This window comes from Cervus elaphus, chromosome 26 (assembly GCF_910594005.1).
Source record: "Cervus elaphus chromosome 26, mCerEla1.1, whole genome shotgun sequence".
NCBI lineage: Eukaryota > Metazoa > Chordata > Mammalia > Artiodactyla > Cervidae > Cervus > Cervus elaphus.
Window position 1 is genome coordinate 22458835 of NC_057840.1, and position 12314 is coordinate 22471148.

The 12314-nt window shown below is 41.5% G+C and overlaps 1 long non-coding RNA gene across 1 annotated transcript; it reads right to left on the minus strand.

Annotated features, from left to right (window-relative positions):
- Positions 1–2673: 2673 nt before the first annotated feature.
- On the minus strand, positions 2674–5340 carry LOC122684075. The gene is made up of 3 exons (XR_006337936.1): positions 5225–5340; positions 4887–5065; positions 2674–2856 (listed from the first exon to the last, which is right to left on the minus strand). It is a non-coding gene; the product is annotated as an uncharacterized LOC122684075 (long non-coding RNA).
- Positions 5341–12314: the final 6974 nt, after the last annotated feature.

Here is a 12314-nt window from a genome sequence, read left to right on the forward strand (position 1 = left end):
AGCATAGGGTAATCTCACGAGACCAATGAAGCAATCAGAGGTATCTAATGCCTGGGAACGGAACGTTCTTTGAAATCAACTCTGACATGAGCAGACAGTCCCGCCTTCCCTCAAACCATCCTGAAGGGGAAGTATGTCGGCTTGGACAGTAATGAGACGGGGTGGGAATTCCCCCTTCCCTTTAGTCTACTTTACAGACAAACTTCGTGAGGGTGAAAGATGGGTCATTCCCATCCACAGATGCTTTAACGTGAAGCCAACACTGCCTGAGAAGTAAATATTGGAGAATAAGTGAAACTAACTTTAGTTCCCTGCAAAACAGAATTTTTAGAAAAACAAGTGGCATTAAAAATTGCCAACCTTTAGACACTGCTGTTTCATAGAATCACCGGTAGATGGCAGCACTTGATCCATCTTTCTTCATCAATAAGTGGATTCAAAGGTATTTTTCTCAGGAAATGTCCACTGCTTCATCCTTCAGCTCCTCTGAAACTGTCCCTGTCATCAAGCCTCAATTTAGGTGTGCAATAAAATCTTGGTGTTTTTTTCCCCCTGTCTTTGTCTAGATAGAATTTCTTGGTGACCTCCAACCACAATCATTAAGTCATTTGTGGTACTGTGACCTGGAAAAAAGCGAGGAAATGAAAAAAGAAAACAAAAACCATACTGTGAGCTTTTCAAGGGAAAATGAGATCATGGCAAGCAGGGATTTAGCAAAATAAGTTGCTAACTAGTTATTTTGGGAAGAGTCAAAAGGCCCAGGGAGCAATATTTGTGATTTGCCTTTTTAGGAGAGCTTTAACGTGAGTGAACACTAATATTTGAATGATGTATGCTGAGTTGACCACTGCAATTCCTTCAAGCTCCAAACATTTCTGATCTGTGACCCAAAAAGTTCCAAAGGGTGTTTCCAATAGAAAAACAATATTTTCCCTAGAAAATACTAGCCTTGGCTCATATTTTAAAAATAAACAAACAAACAAACAAAAAACCCCAAATCAAACAATCCTTTGGGTAAATAAAAATATTTAACAAAGAAAATCAAAACCTGGTGGACAGCCCACTAGAGTAGTACTTAAAAAAAAAAAAAAAGAAAAAACTGTGTTTTTTAAACTACAAGTCACAATTAACCCACGTTTTGGAAATCACTTATGTAGGCCATAACAAGCATTGTAGAATACTTTATATTATGATTCAATATGTTATTACAATACAATATAACATGCTACAATATAATACAATACGGGCTTCCCAGGTGGCTTAAGCGGTAAAGAATCCCCCTGAGTCAGGAGACTCAGGAGATACAGGTTTGATTCCTGAGTCAGGAAGATCCCCTGGAGAAGGAAATGGCAACCCACTGCATTATTCTTGCCTGGAAAATTCCATGAACAGAGGACCTTGGCAGGCTATAGTCCATGGGGTTGCAAAGAGTGGGACATGGCTGAGAGACTGAACAAACACATGCACAATACAATACATCAGAGTGCATCCCTGTGTAGAGGGTTCTAAGGTAAAATTTCTCTGTTGGTTCATGGCCAGAGAAAAGTTACAAAACTTTCCCATGGAGTGCTGTGTTTGCTTTAAACATGTGCATTTTCTCTAGAAAAAATTTTACAAATAGAATTTGGGGTCAGTGTTACTGGCATAAAACAGCAAGCTAAACTGAGGGTCTTCCCAACCACTGGTTTACAAGTATGGAGAATTAGGCCATTTATCATTATTGTTGTCCATGCAGTCACGATTTTCCATAACAATCCTATTATCAGGCATTTTCTCTTACTCTGCCATAAACATATTCATACTCATGAATTTATATGTCTGAAATTTCAGGTTAGAAAAACCTAGTCACTGATTTACCGATAGGCCAGGGGTCAAAACTTAAATGTCTAATGAATCTGGTCAGGTAAAATAAATGAATGAAACAGGCCAACACTAGCAAAGGACTAAATTTGGATTTTATAGGAAATATGTGATTTTCTAAAGTTGAAAAGTAACATTTAAAAATGAAAGGAAAAAAAAAAAAGCTGGGTCTGCTTTCAATGAAATTATATCCCTCATGAATTCATATGTTGAAACCCTAACTCTCAAAATGACTATATTTGGAGACAGGGTCTTTAGGAGGTAATTATGGTTAAGTGAAATCTAAGTCTAGGGCCCCAATCCAATAGGAACAGTGGCCTTATCAGAAGAGGAAGAGAGAAAGATCTCCTATGCACACGTCAAGGAAAAGCCATGTAAGCCCGTGGCAAAATGGCGGCTGTCTACAAGCCATGAAGAGAGCCCTTAACCCGGAACTGTAACTGCCAGCACCTGGTCTTGGACTTCTAGCCTCTAAAACTGTGAGAAATGTGTTTCTGTTGTTGAAGTCAACCAGTTTGTGGTATCTTGTGACATAAGCTAGAACATTCTAATACAAGGCCTAAGGACTGGATATGCCAAAGATTCTTCAGGTTGCAACCTCTGCCCCAGTTATACTTCAGGTTGAATGATGTAAGCCTAACTGGGGTAAGTGTCTGAAGTCACTTTAAGGCATCAATGCTCACAATGGCTGTGAAATCTCAATACAACTGTGACAGGATATTTGTTCATGAAACAAATATTTCAAGAGTATGTGATTAAAACTTGTCTGACGGTGAGTAAAGTAAGGAAAAGAAAAGCTACCTTGAGAACTTAGAGAAGAAATATGACCGTTTCCAGAAGAGGTGATCTCCACAGTTTCAGAATGAGCGCTCTCCTCACTCCCACACAGGCAGGCTGGAGAGGGGTTGGCAGGCATCCGGCAGGACGGGGGCTGTAGGATCTGGCTTTCACTTTCTTCTTCCTTTCCTGTTCCAAGTCATCGGCCCCCACCCCGTCCTAGTGCAATTCACAAATTATTTGGTTTAATCCCCATGGTTTTCAGGATTTCATTCATTTTTGGACAATGTTTAATGCTTAGAAAGTGTTCACTCTGTGTTAAGCACACATCTAGGTGCTGACATACATCTGTGAATAAAACAGATGAAATTTCTTGTGTTTACAGCATTTTCATCCTAGTTGGGTGAGACAGATGGTCAACAAAATAAATAGAACCTGTGATATGCTAGAAGGCAGTAAGGTGCCTTCTAGCGGTGTTGTCTGAGAGTACTTAATTCTGCTGTGTGTGTGTGTGCATGCTTCGTTGCTCAGTCGTGTCTGAATCTTTTGCTACCCCATGGACTGTAGCCCTTCAGGCTCCTCTGTCCATGGGATTCTCCAGGCAAAAATACTGGAGTAGGTTGTCATTCCCTTCTCCAGGGGATCTTCCCGACCCAGGGATTGAACCCTGGTCTCCTGAATTGCAGGAAAATTCTTTACTATCTGAGCCACCAGGAAAGCCATTGTGAATTTTAATCAATTTAATAAACTATGTGATTCAATCATCTTAATTCAACTTGTGAGCCTTTCTGTGAGAGCTTGCCTAGTTGTGACCTTAGAGGTTGTCATAGCCATGAAATAATTTTCCATGTGGCAAAAATGAAAAGTGCTTTAGCATCAAAAATAGAGCACAGAAGGGAGGTGGGGGGTAGTTTAAATAAAGTGGTCAAGAAAAATCTGATTGGGAAGGTGACATTTGAGCAAAGACTTGAAGGGGTTGAAGGAGCAAGACAGGCAGATAGCCATCCTCAGGAAGATCAGTCCAGACATGGGAACTGTATGTACAAAGAGCCCCAGTTGTGAGCTTTTCTGGCAAGCTCCAGGGACAGCAAGGAGGCCTGCAGGAAGTCAAGTGAGAGATAGCTCAGAGACTGTCCCAAGCAGCCCTGTAGATCCCTATGAGAACTTTGGCTTTTTACTCTGAAATGATTATCTTCCCTGGTGGCTCAGTGGTAAAGAATTGCCTGCCAATGCAGGAGATGAGGGTTTGATCCCTGGGTCAGGAAGATTGCCTGGGGAAGGAAATGACAACTCCCTCCAGTATTTTTGTCTGTGAAATCCCATGGACAGAGGAGTCTGGCATCCTACGATCCATGGGATAGCAGAAGAGTGGGACACAGCTGAGTGACTAAACAGCAACAACTAAAATGATTGCCATTGGGAAGTTTTGGACAGGAGAGTGGTTGGATTTACGTTTTAACATGATCAGTCCAGTTGCTGTATACTAGAAGGGAGCAGGGGCAGGGCAGGGAGGTCATTGCAGGGCAGGAGACAATTGCAATGATCCAGGCAAAAGGTGATGGTGGCTCGGATTATGATGGTACCAGTAGTGGTGGTAAGACGTGATGAGCCTCTGGATATGTTTTGGAAGCAGAGTTAACCGAGTAGGCTATCAGATTAGATGTGAGAACTGAGAAGGGATGGAATCAGTGGTGAATCCAAGGATTTAAACCTTAACCACTGGAGGCAGAGATACCATTAACTATAGGAGGAGAAAATTGGGAGAAGTTAGTATCTTTTTACTGAAGAAGGAACTGAAACTTAAATAGGAAGTGAGTTTTTGGAGCCAAGGATCAACTCGGGTAAGGTCATGTTTCCAAGCTCACCTCTCTGTCTCGCAGCCCTCTGAGAAGCATATTTAAGAAAGAAACAGAGAGAAGTATACAGGGAGAGGGGCTGGACAGGGCTCCCCACCATCCTAGGACTTCCCTGGTGGCTCAGACGGTAAAGCGTCTGCCTACAATGCGGGAGACCCGGGTTCAATCCCTGGGTCAGGAAGATCTCCTGGAGAAGGAAATGGCAACCTACTCCAGTATCCTTGCCTGGAAAATCCCATGGACGGAGGAGCCTGGTAGACTATAGTCCATGGGGTCGCAAAGAGTCGAGCACAGCTGAGAGACTTCACTTTCACTTTCCCCACCATCCAAAAGTAGAATGCTCCTATGAAAACGTTCATAAGCCAAAATGGCATAAGGCAAAGATGGTATTACCTTAGGACACATCATGCCGATGGATGCACAAAATAAATTGAGATAAAGCACAGGTGTTCACTGACACAGTTCATAGCTACGGCAGCTTGATGCTGAGATGCCAAGGGTAGTGTCCAGGGAAGGTGCTTGGAAGTGCCACTCTCATTGCTTACAACGCCCACTGCCTCTACAATGGCTCACTGCAAAACAAACGCTGAATGCTATTTTTGCTTTTCATCCTTTTTCTAAAAAGCAAAAATCCTCGTTGAATTTCTTTCAGTTAACAAAAACGGGTACCAATGTAGGTCTTTCATAAAAGCAAAGTGTCATAAAATGAACTTCTGAAAAGTAGGGCATACCTGTATATAGAGAGCAGCTTGTTCTGATTGCCATGGGGAATCAAAGATTTCATAGAGGAACACATACAGCATGGCCTCTAAGGGTGACCAGCTCTGGAGATGGGAGGAGATTCCAGAGAGAAAGTGGCACGCACAGACCTGAGACAGAGAGAATGTAGGGAAAACTCAGAGAGTCACCAAGTCAGCACATCCCAGGGCTGGGTTACACCATTTCAACGATTTTACTTTAACTCAACCTTTGGCTTAAATATCTTCATACCTCAATTTCTCTTCCATACAGACCCAGAGCATGATACAGGGATCAAGAAAGAGTAAGGTTTAATTTTCCAGGTGAGAAGGAATCTTTCAAACAGATTTTGCTTCCTGTGCTTCCGGGCGCTGCAAGTATGAAACCAGCAATTAGAGACAGATAACTCCTGCTTCATCAGTGATGGCAAGCAGATGTCACAGGTCAGATGCTGAAATTATTTGTAAACATGAAGGTTATTTGATACCCTGAACTCAGCACTTCTGGGTTTTTAGAGTGCACGAGAATCATGCAAAACCAATTCTGATTCCACAAGTCTGAAACAGGGCCAGACTTGAGAGTTTGCACTTCTATCAAATTCCCCAGTGATGCTGATGCTGCTGTTCTATGGACCATTTCTGAGGAACCAGACCCCAGCGATTTGTAAAGTGCCCCAAAGCCAAGATTACACAGTGGAAAGGCCTAGAAATGAGGACCTTTGAAGTCTGGGCCTGGATATCAAGTAAATATCATCTATCAGACATTTAACTTCTTATTTTGAAGAAGGGAAAGGTATCAAGTTCTGCTAGTGAAACTAGGGAATATTAAACTCAGGGAAACCAGAAGGGCATCTTCTCCCTTTAAGAACTTGAGGAGAAAAAGACAAAATGAAGAGGAAGAAATTGCAGAATATTTGCCTCCCTCCCATCCCCAGAGCAAGAAAAGCCACAAATCCACAGGAAGAGCAGGAAGAGCCTGTTGGACTTTGATCACATGGAGCAGAGGGAAAGTTTGACACTGGCCTGGGCATGGGTGACCCCGTGACCTTTGTGGTGGGCGCCCCTCCCAGACTAGGAATGCTGTAAAGGCAAGAACCACAGGAAAATGAAATGAGTGGTAATTAGAGGTGGAAAAGCTTGTTATCTAGGCAAGTGTTCTTTGAGAAAGCTCCCATAGGTATTTGGGACATGTTTGTGTAGCGAGGACGAGAGCATAAGAGGAAGAACTTAATGATGTAAACTGATTTCAGGGCGGTTCAGAGCTTCTGTGCATGTGCCTGTGTGACTGTTGTCAGTGACAGCCTCAGGACCGCTGTCAGTTACACCCTGAGTGATGGAGGAACCGTGCTGCCTCTTTTGCTGTCTTGTCTCCTGCTATCACCGCACGGAAGGAAATCTTCAGCTCCATGGCTCCTGCCACTTGTTACTATGCAACTGTGGGCCACTAACCAAATTTCAGAGCCGTCGTCTCATCCACATGGTGAGTGATTCTCAACACAGCCCAGCAGTTACAGGCCTGGACTTGGGAGCCAGACTTCCAAGGTTGCAAGCATCACCCTTTGTAGCTGTGGACCTTGGAAAGTTATTTACCCTCAGTGTGCCTCAGTTTTCTCATCTCTGCAAATGAAGATATGAGTGGTGCTTACCTCATGTCATTGTTTTGAGGATTAATTGAGTTAAGAGTTGCAAAGTGCTTAGACAGTGCTAACACAGTAAGTAGGATACAGGTATGAGGACTCACAGACCCTTAGAGGTCTATGGACATCTTTTCCAAAGGACAGAAGTATTTTCCACATCTGCACCTTAACTCAAGGTTGTTATTATTAGTTCATCTTGGGTCATCTGGATGACTACCTCATAACCTAGGACTGCCTTGCTATTTCAATGCTCTCATGGGCACCTGAGTGCTGAATAGAAAACCTCTTAGGAGTTTTAGTAGAAAAGTGGTGGCAGATTCTAGGCACCTCTCAGCTCACAGCAGAAACAGCAGACTAAGTTCCGAGACTTGGTTTGGGGGCAATGAGTTCCATTGTCCATGACAAGTTGATGGTGAGTCTAGATGACATCTTTGCACGTACTTATTTACATAGTTGTGAACACAGAATGAAAACATTTTATTCCCATTTCCAGCAACAATCAGTCTAAATGCCTGCTTCTTATAGCCAAAAATTGCTGCAGTCCAATCCTATCTTCAAGTGAATCAGACAGCTTTCTAGAATTACAGGAGTCCCATTTTCCATGGTCTTTCTTTCCTTGGTTTGTTACTCTTGGTCAATCATGGTAGAAAATCTTAAATGAAAACTTTCAAAAATAAACAATTCACAAGTTTTAAACTGTACTCCATTCTGAGAAGTGTGCTGAAATCTCATGCCATTCCCCTCCCTCCTGCCTGAGACGTGAATCCTCCCTTTGTCCACCGTACCCCTCTCAAACATATTAATATTTCCATTTCTACTGATGCATTTCATGGAAATAAATCCCGTATTAACGTGTAGGCTGGCCCATAAGATCTTGCTGCTAAATTGTGTCATTTATTTTTGAGAACCCATGAGCGTTTTTCTTTTACTTCCCAAAGAGACATCCATTTTGTATTTCATGAAATGTGCATATGTTATAGATTATATGACTTGCTCGTTTAGCAAATAATAACTGAGGGCTTAGCATGGACCCAACCCACTGCTAAGTGACCAGCCAAAAAAGCTATGGCCCCTGACATCATGGAGGTTACAATCTCATGAGAAGCAAGAGATAAATATATAAACATACAAACACAAGGGTATTCTATGAGGAAGAATTCTATGAGAACAGGGGCAGGAGCATAGGAACTTAATTTAGTATGTAAGTTTAGAAAGGGGCTTCCCTTGTGGCTCAGATGGTAAAGAATCTGCCTGCAATGCAGAAGACCTGGGTTCCATCCCTGGGTCAGGAAGATCCCCTGGAGAAGGGAATGGCTACCTAATCTAGTATTCTTGCCTGGAGAATCCCATAGACATAGGGGCCTGAGGGGCTATAGTCCGTGGGGTCCCAAAGAGTCAAACACAACTGAGCAGCTAATACTTGAGGGAGTAATATTTGAACTAAGACCTAAAGAATGCTTTAAAAAGTCAAGTGATGGATGGGTGGAAGGATTTCTTGGCAGAATTGAAAGTAAAAGTCTGTTAGTTACTCAGTCATAGAGAAGGCTGCAAAATGGAAAAGAACTTGGCACAGTAGAGAAGTAATTGGAGGCTCAGCATGACAGCTCTCAGTGAGAGCTCTCCTTGAGGCTGGGGAGAAGCCAGAACCAGCATGGGTTTGGATTGTATTCTAAGGTCAACTGGAAGTTTTCGGAAGATTGAAACAATGGGGTGAAATACCACTTTGACTTTTGGATGAAGAATGGATGACCAGGCAGAAGTGGAAAGAAGAGCTTAAAAAGCCACTGCAGTGGTCCAAGGAGTGTCACCAGGTTTCAACATTTGCATAGAGAAATGATGATGACTTGGACTTAGGGAGAGTGGTAAAGAAAAAGGAACTTGATTTGAGATCTATTTTGAAGGATAATCTGTATAATCTGCAAAACTATAATCTGCAAAACTTTGTTTCTTATTGCATTTTATAGAGGATAATTCTTAATTCTGGGTTTCTGACTTCAGCAACTGGGTGATGGAAGAAGAGGGGGTTCCTTCTAAAGGACTTGTGACAAGAGAAAGATGGGAGAGGAGGCCAAAAAGAATGTCAAGACAACCTATAGGGGTAGAATGGAGGGGAGGTGGGGGAAGGTTCAAGAGGGAGTGGACATATGTATACCTATGGATAATTCATACTGATGTATGGAAGAAACCAACACAATATTGTAAAGCAAGTATCCCTCAATTAAAAATAAATAAATTTTTTAAAAAGAGTGAAAGACATTGTACAACCAATCACTCTATGGTACAACATTCCCACACAGAAGAACTCACACACCAAAAATTAGTGGTAAGTAACAGACCGACTTATGAAAGACAGGATAGTTTCACTAAAAATAGAAGCTTCTGCTGGCAAAAACAGTAAGTAAGGCCATGAAATTTTCTGTAAAACTTACCTAGTTTAATTTGCTGGCATTTAAAATAGTTAATGCCCCCTGGTTTTAGAAGTAGAAAAGAAAATTCTCTAGAAACAAATACAAAATCTTAAGGTCTACACAAGCCAGTCTTTTGGTGTCAACTTTCTCAGCATGAAGAGATAGCTATAGTCTCTTGGAGAAGAAAGAACCTTCATTAGAGATGATCTATGTCTTTTCAGAGGTCTTATTGATTCAGAAAATGACAGAGCCTAGATTGAAAACCTGGGGAACCTAAGATATGAATTCTTAAATGAATTATGGTATTAATGATCAGAATAGTCCCAACTATCACTTTTCAGCTTCAATAATTCCACCTGGCTGTCTGTGCTCCCAGAATCATTGAAGAATTGTTCCATGCTTTACTTGAACTGTTTGGATGTGGTCAAGGACTTTGAAACAAAGTCTTTAGAATTTAGACAGATTAATAAGATTATAATTACAGGCATTTCTTCAACAGTCTTTCCTTCCTGAAGACCTAGAAATGATTGAGAAAAACTTTCTACTATAACTGCTGTGCTGTGCTTAGTCACTCAGTCATGTCCAGTTCTGTGGCACCATGGACTGTAGCCCACCAGGCTCCTTTGTCCACGGAATTCTCCAGGCAAGAATACTGGAGTGGATTGCCATTCCCTTCTCCAGGGGATCTTCCCAATCCAGGGATCAAACCCAGGTCTCTTGTGTTGCAGGCAGATTCTTTATCATTCTTTATCTTTATCATTTATCATTCTTCCCACCAGGGAAGACTTAGTATCAATTATATGTCACATGACTTTCTAGCTGAGGGTGCCTGCAGGTGAAAACAAAATAGGGCAGTGAGAAGTTGGCCTTGGACATCTTGAAGCGCTGTTTATGGAGATGTTGCTTAATGGTTCAGAGGACAGACTCAGAGCCAGATCATCTGGCTCAGAATTCAAGTTCCATTCCTATCAGTACCAAATTTCTAGCTGTGAGATCTTAAACTAGGTACCCAACACTCTGAGCCTCAATTTCCTCATCAGTCATATGAAGATGATCCATAATTTGTCTGGGTTAAATGAGATACTGTTTACAAAAGCCTTCCTCTGACGTGCTACTTCAGTGTTAGCACAAACATGCACATTGAGTAACTGGGCTAAAGGTGGTGTTTGGGTTTTTAGCTCTTCATGAATGAACCACAGGAGGATGTGGGGACTTGATAAATGCAGTTGTCCTAAGAACCAATGTTTGTACCTAATTATTCATTAAAAATTCCTGGGTTGTGTTAAAACCTAAACACAAGGAATATGAAAGGACCTATCTTGCAAAGGAGCTGATGATACTTAGGTCCTTTTGATTCTAATTTATAACTTAGCTGATGGGTGACATCCACATTCATGGTATTTATCCAATTTAAAGATTATTTCAGAAACTTGTATGAGCAATAGGTGATGGCTCATATTTTAAAATTAATATTTATTAATTTAATAAATTAATAATATTTATCAGGTGCTTGTGCTTCCCACAAGCACCTGTGGGAAGAATACAAAAAGCCAGAAATATGATTGCTTCTACCCAAGTAGCTTTTAGTCCAGTAAAGGACGCAAATATAATAGTCAGGAAATAAACCAAGCTGGGTGGTAGCTGTGTTGAGTGTAACTAAATTTAAAGCTTTCTAACGCAGGTTCCAAATTGGAATGCTGGAGTTATAGTCTAACAGCATTCTTAAGCCTCAAGAATATGCCAGAAGTAGAGACTCTTCCTGTGGCCTGGGGCAGTATGTTACAGGCCAGGGAGCAGGTTTTAATAGAAGAAGCTCCAAAGGTATGGCAACAGTTGAGGGTCAACTTGGCCTATCTAAGAGAGAAGGATGAATAATAGGGGCATTTCTTCAGTGCACAGTCTGATTTTTAGGAACTCGTTGTTTCATAAGAGATTAGACATATGGCAAAAACTTATCATTTCACTCCCTGCTTAAATTATCTTAATGCCCTCCAACACAAAATCAAAGTCCTTAGAAAACATAAGGATTTTTTTATGACTTGGCCCCTACCTTCAGAACCTTCAATCAACAGTGGCTTCAACCAGTTCTTCCCAAATTGTACTGTATTCAACATCTTTTGATTACTAGGGCTTCTTATTAAAGGTACATTGTAATTTAGGAAGTCTGGGGCAGGATATGAGAATTTTTTTTTTTAACAAGCTCCTAGGTGATGCTGATACTGTTGGTATATAGCCTACAATATGAATAGCAATACCTGCACAGAATGGAATTTTCCCTCCTTTACAAAAAAGAGAAATTTGAAAGTATCAATAGATTTGGTTCAGATCAACAAAGTCAGTGCTCTGGGATTGGCATGTAAGGAATATGACCCACAGGTCAAAATCTAGTCCACTGACTATTTTTGTGAATAAAGTTTTGTTGGAACACAGCCTTGCTCTGTCTCTCTTTGTCTCTCTCTTTTTTTACATATTGCCTGTTGTTGCTCTTGCATCAGAATGGCAGAGTTGTGGCAAAGACCATGTGGCCCTTACAACCTAAAACACTGACCCATCATCTGGCCTTTTATGAAATAAGTGTTCCCTCCTGCCTTAGACATTATATTCTCTCTGGACCTTGGACCAGCACCTCTCCCAAACTCAGTGAGGACTGCTGACAAGGAAGAAAGGCAGGAAGTAACCATGTCTGTAACATGGCTTCTCCCCTTCACCTCTTACTGTCCTGTCCTCTAATGTTCAACCCATCCTTCCGCCAGGGAACATGATTGACAGTTCCCCAAAGGCATCGAGCTTCATTGCAGCTTCAGAAAATGCCCAGGATGTTTTGAGGACAGTTAGAAGACCACTGACCTAGAAGCCCAAAACAACGTAAAAAGGCTTATAGGCTGGACAGGTTGTTAACGAATTGACGAGAAGGATGACCTCAGGTTCCCAACCAGAGTTTGGACTTAAAAGTCAGTGAGGGACCTTGAAGGATTTTAAAGCATGAGATCAGGTTATTGTTTTATAAAAGCTTTATATGTTTTACATTGCTTTCTATGT